Source organism: Archocentrus centrarchus, chromosome 20 (assembly GCF_007364275.1).
Source record: "Archocentrus centrarchus isolate MPI-CPG fArcCen1 chromosome 20, fArcCen1, whole genome shotgun sequence".
Lineage (NCBI taxonomy): Eukaryota > Metazoa > Chordata > Actinopteri > Cichliformes > Cichlidae > Archocentrus > Archocentrus centrarchus.
In genome coordinates this window covers 7,061,951-7,067,950 of record NC_044365.1, presented here as the reverse complement: position 1 = coordinate 7,067,950, position 6,000 = coordinate 7,061,951, and positions in this window count along the sequence as shown.

The following is a 6,000-nucleotide window of genomic DNA, read 5'->3' as shown; positions in this document are numbered from 1 at the left end:
CCTTGTGGGGATCCTTCATGATCAGGATTGTTCTGCCCTATGTTACCCAGTGTGGATGAGTCCCTGCTGGTAGCAGCCCCCCGATTTGTGCTGCAAGGCATTCATGGGGTGCTGTTAGCTTTTTCAGCCAGTAGGTATGGATCATGATAGGTCATCATGCTGTCTTCATTCCAGAGACTCGTTGAATATCTGCCTTTATAATGTCATTTTGTTTTTGTTCTGGAATGTTTGGCCCACTAGCCACTTGGTATTGGTGTTGTGTGACACCTCTTTCTAAAAGATCTTCTTTCAGTATTGCTCAGTTTCAACTCTAGGTGATTCTGCCCTGGATACTATTGTTCCACTGTAGTTCAGTGTACACCCTGGTTGGATTCTTGGTGAACAGGCCATTATTCTCTTGGCTTGTACTTCTCTGACATGTTTCTTCAACCTAGTGGTCATTGGGCATCTTATTATTCATCTGGGACCTGTCCCTCATGATGTCCTTCTGCACCTACTGGCTGTGGCTAAGGAGGTAGACCAGATCACCTATTAATTAGAAGGTTGGCGGTTTGATTCCTGCCTGCACTGGGCTGCATGCCAAAGTATCCTCAGGCAAGATACTAAACCACAAGTGGCTCTCCGACGCCAGCATTGGAGTGTGAATGTTAGACAGGAAGCACTTAGCTTAGTTACACGTGGAAGTGCTTGTATGAATGGGTGTGAATGGGTGAATCTACATGTAAATGTGTTGTATAAGCACTTTGAGTGCTGGGGTAGACCCCAGCCTCCATCAATCTCATGTTTAGAGCTTGTTCTTGTGCTGCCATGATTAGTGCCTCTGTGCTGTCTGTCAGTCCAGTTTTTTTCTATGTCAGCCACTTCTTTGATCTGCTGGTGGTACATGCCGTGCAGAGTCCTGTCCTTCCATGGTGGTTCCTGTTCTTTCTTCTCTTCTTTCTCGGGTTTCTGCTGCCTGAGGTACTCACTAAGCACATGATCCTTTGTGGCCATCTTCCTGATGTATTCATGGATCTTCATTGTTTCATCTAGGATAGGGGTTCTCACACTCACTAGTTCTCGGCCTCCTTCCTTCTGCTTAGCACACACTCTCAAGGGTGCTGGATTTGGGTTGACACCCTCCATGCATGGTAAGGAGCTTTCTCGTCTTTGCATCAGTGGCTTCTATCGCTACCTTTGGCCAGCTTATTATCCAGCAGGGTATCTGACAACTGGCAGGGTGTAGGTGTTGATAGCCTGGATGTTATTCTTCCCATTCAGCTGACTCTTCAGGACTTGCCTTGCTCTCTGCAGGTACTTTCATCACAGATTTCTGCAACTCTGAGAGCTGGCTAACTTCCCTCTGTGCTGCCTTGATCTTAGCCTCTAGTCATCCTTTCTCCTTGTTCCTGTTCATCTTACAGCCAAGCATTTATATGCTTGGCTGTAAGATAAAGACTGTATATATATATATATATATATATATGGTCTTTGTTCTTCAACCAAGCTTGAAGAACAAAGACTGCCTGCAGGGCAAGTGGGGAGTTGTAGTCATGAGTATTGTCATGTTAGTCATGTTTGTCCTCCTCCAAGCTCAGATCCTCTACCAAAGTAGACTCACACAGTAGAGAAAATAATTATTTGATCCTCTGCTGAATTTGTAAGTTTGCTCCCTTACACATTAATAAACAGTCTCTAATTTTTATGGTAGTTTTATTTTAGTCAAGAAAGACATATTGTTAAACAAATATCCAGAAAAAAATGTACAGTGGACATGTCTCTCTCTGTTTCAGGGCTAACATGGACAAAAACATACCCATTTACCCTCCCCTTCACCTCTGTAATCAGTTTGGATTCAGTGGTGATGTCACTTTTACCAGTACCTTACTCTTCTTATTCCCCAGTTTCCATCTACAGCGCACCTATACCTACTATAACTAAACTAAAAGTCTTGCCAAGCGTGTGTTAACTATCCTTAGCAAACAGAGCCCTCGAGGTTTGAACCTAAAACCTGCCATGCAGCCAAATGCTGATGCATCTGGTCACTGATGGGCTGCTTAGAATTGAAGTTTGTGAAGCTTTGTTTGCGGCCTTGATAAGTCTGTTTACAGTTTCTACAAAAATGTATTTGTTCAAGTTACGAGGTAATGTTACTAATGCACTCTTTAATTCAGTAAGACATAAGACTTCTGTATCATTTGTTTGTGCCTGGGGTTTAGGCCCACATGGGTTATTTAGTTATTGATCTCTGCAATGATTTATGGTTAGGCAGACAGCCAGGTTCTTCTTCTGGGGAGTTTTTTTAAATACTGGGTTACACTGCATATTTTCTTGCATTACTTTGGGGCTGATTATTGACCCTGACTTCATGAGTTAGTGATGGCTGAAGGGCAGAATGAGAATGTTAGCCATGTTTTTAAGTAGCCTGCAGTCCCTAAGATGAAAAACTACTAGACTTCAGATTTCCTGTTCAATTTCGGGATGAAGTCTCTTTTCTTTAAAAATTATTGCAAAATTAGTTTTGCGTAATTTAATTAAGTTCAGAATTGTGTCTGAATTTAATCAAACAAGATTTAAATACTTTATCCTTTTAAATACTTTAAAAAGTCAATAACAAGACACAGTCATAATGGGAAATTTACATAAGATATTAAGATTTGAATATTGTCTAGTATCAATTACTCAGCATAACACTCATTGGGGGTGCCACAGTGGTACAGTGCTTAGCATTGCCACCCGACAGAGAGAAGGTCTTGGGTTCAGAACCACCTGGCAGCGAGAGCCTTCCTACACTGTAAGCCCAGATTTTGATTCCACTTAAAAATATTGAGTTTATATTACTTAATATTGCCTAGAATGTGAACATCACTTGTTAATGCTGAGTAGACTACTTTTTGATGGTCTATCTTATTGTAATCATGTGTTTGAGCTCAAGCAACTTAATATCATCAAGTTTGCTTGAAAAATCTAGTTTATACCAGTTTTAACAGACTGGATTAATGCGCAGCTGCATGGTGGCATGATGGTTAGCAGTGCTCCCTCACAGCTAGAATAGCTATCTGATAGTCTGGGTTCAATTCCACCTTAGCCTGGGACTCTTGCTGTGTGGAGTTTGAATGTTCTCCCTGTGTCTGTGTGGGTTTCCTCCCACAATCTGAAGATGTGCAGTTACTGGGGTTAGGTTAATTGGTCTCTCTAAATTGCCCACAGGTGTGAATGGTTGTCTGTGTCAGCCCTGCAACAGGCTGGTGACCTGTACGGGGTGTACCCTGCATCTTACTGCCTTGTCAGCTGGGATAGGCTCCAGCCCCCCCACACACAACCATGAAAAGGATAGGGGGAATTGATTGATCAAAAGACATTTTATTTTTTCATGAACTATAAAAGATAAGTTTGGTCAATTAGAACATACAATTTAGTTCAATTGGAAATGGAGTAGTGCTTAGTTAACAGGCTGAGTTAAATGAACTGTTTCATTACTTAAAAGATTTAAGGCAACGAGTTACCTTGGTTTTTTTAAGTAGATTCAACTTATCCGGGTTTACAGTGTATATGGAGCTTGTATGTCCTCCATGTGCTTGCATGGGTTCTCTCCAGGTACTCCGACTTCCTTCCAAAGACTCACACTGTAGATCAATTGGTGATTCTAAATTGGTTGTGTGTATGTTAATATGAATCGTGTGTTAGCCCTGCAATAGACTGATGACCTGTGTAGGCTGTACCCTGCCTCTCACCCAACTACAGTCCCTGACAGAAGTTGTCACTTATCCATGTTGTGGAAACAAAAGCTCATAACCTGACTTTAAATTCATCCATTGGTTTTAGAAATGACTCATATGAAAGCTGAAACACTCCCAAATGAGGTTTAATTTACGAAAATAAATTTGCTTCACTGCAGAAATATTGATCATTTAATGAACACAGAAAGGTAAGATTTTTGCAAAACAAAAGTTTTGTCGCCCCCAGAAAGTAATGTGAAAATCAAACAAATAATTTACTTCAAATACAAAGATATGTTTCATAACATTGGTTATGACACATTAAAGGTGCCAGACACCTCTGCAGTGGATCTGGTCTTCAGCCTCTTGATAATCAAGGCTTTGGTCGCAGGGTGGATTTTTGGTCAAGTTGTCAGAAGACAAGTTGCAGTTCAAGTGAAGGTCTGGGGTGCTGGGGTTCTTTTTATACACACCCACTAATTAACCGATCAATTAGTGAGCACAGGTGAGGCTGTAAACTAGGATTGGGTGTATTATATGACAAGGCGACAAAACTTTTGTCTTGCCAAAATCTGACCTTTCTGTGTTTATTAAATGATCAATATTTCTGCAGTGAAGCAAATTTATTTTCGTAAATTAAACCTCATTTGGGAGGGTTTCAGCTTTCATATGAGTCATTTCTAAAACCAATGGATGAATTTAAAGTCAGGTTATAAGCTTTTGTTTCCACAACATGGATAAGCGACAGAACGTCTGTCAGGGACTATATAAGCCTCCAGACCCTAAATCAGATAAGCTGTTAAGAAAATAGATGCTAGAACATTTATTGAATACAAGTGTCTTAAAAATCACCCCTTCAAAGATAAAGGGGTGATTGGGGGATCAAGGGGCAGACTGATATCAGATACCTCTCAGTCCAGAAATACTGTTAATTTTTTTTGTGTTAGTAATGAAAGATGACAATGAAGCATTTAGAGGTCTGGACAGACTTAAAATGATAGTTGACTCCTTAGAAGCACTGCATCCAACAGTACTGGATCAAGATGTTTGTAATGTGTAGTAGAGGTGTTCAGTATATGTACAAACCAAATCAAGTGGTGACTATGCTGAAGCACCATTCTCACTGAATCAGAAGTGTTTGCAGTGAAGCTTCTTCAGTGCTGTCTAAAAGCATGGCTTTCAGTTCAGCTGTGATTCACAGAATATGGCAAAATATCAATTAACAATATATATATATATATATATATATTTTTTTTTTTTTTTTTTTTTTAATTATTTGCAAGAAAAAGGCTATGAGCTAACCAAAGTGGAAGTGAATGAAAATAAAAATAATGAGCATTAAAATACTTAAAAAATATAAAATGAATATGAAAGCAAGTTTACATTCACACATAGATTGTTAACAGTTTGGTTTTCAAAGGACTCAAAAGCAAGTGCAGCTGGGAAGAAGCTCCAGAGGAAAAGTGGAGACAGTTCTGGGACATGTGAAAAAGATTATGCATCTTTGGATCTTCAGGTGGACAGAAACTGGGTAAATTATGCTGCGAGAGCATGACCTACTTAGAACTTCAAAATGGAAATGAGATGTTGGTCAGCTAGCTGCTTGTTCTGAGCGCCACCTCCAAATCTTACGGCAGCATCTCATGTGATGTTGTAAGAAGGAAATGCAATTTAAATTTTTTTTTTTTTTTTTAGCCTGTCATGTCTGGCAGTTTTCGCACTCAGAATATGATCCGAATACGCTGGTGTACCAAACATATTTGCTTTTCCAAGAATAGCTCTTTAAGTTTTACAATAGGCTACAATTTAATTTTGACTAGACTTAAACTGGAAACAGAAGAGAGTGGTACCATAAAGACACTTCAAAAGGAGAGAACCCGGTGGTAGATGAGGTCACAGTACTGTGTTCTTATTTAACTCAAAGGGAATGCTTCAGGTAGATGGGTTGGTCGAGGTGACACAGCAGAGGGCAGCTTGCAGCTCCTGACTCCTGACTTTGCCCATTAGTCTGTGGGTGGGAGCCAGAGGACAAACTCACTTTTACTCCCAAAACTGAACAAAAAGATTTCTATACCTGAGAGGTGAACTGAGGACCATGCTTGGGAGACCAAGTGGAGGTACTATGGAGTCTGAAGACAAGTTGAACTAGTAGGCAGGCCAGTGTGATGAAACGGGAGGGGTGGTTGACTGAAAGCTGGAGGTGAATGGGAGGACTTATGAGCAGAAATATGATCAGTAGATAACCCACTCTACCTTCTGAGCTACAGCAACCCACAGGTAACAGGTATTTATTTTTGATGGT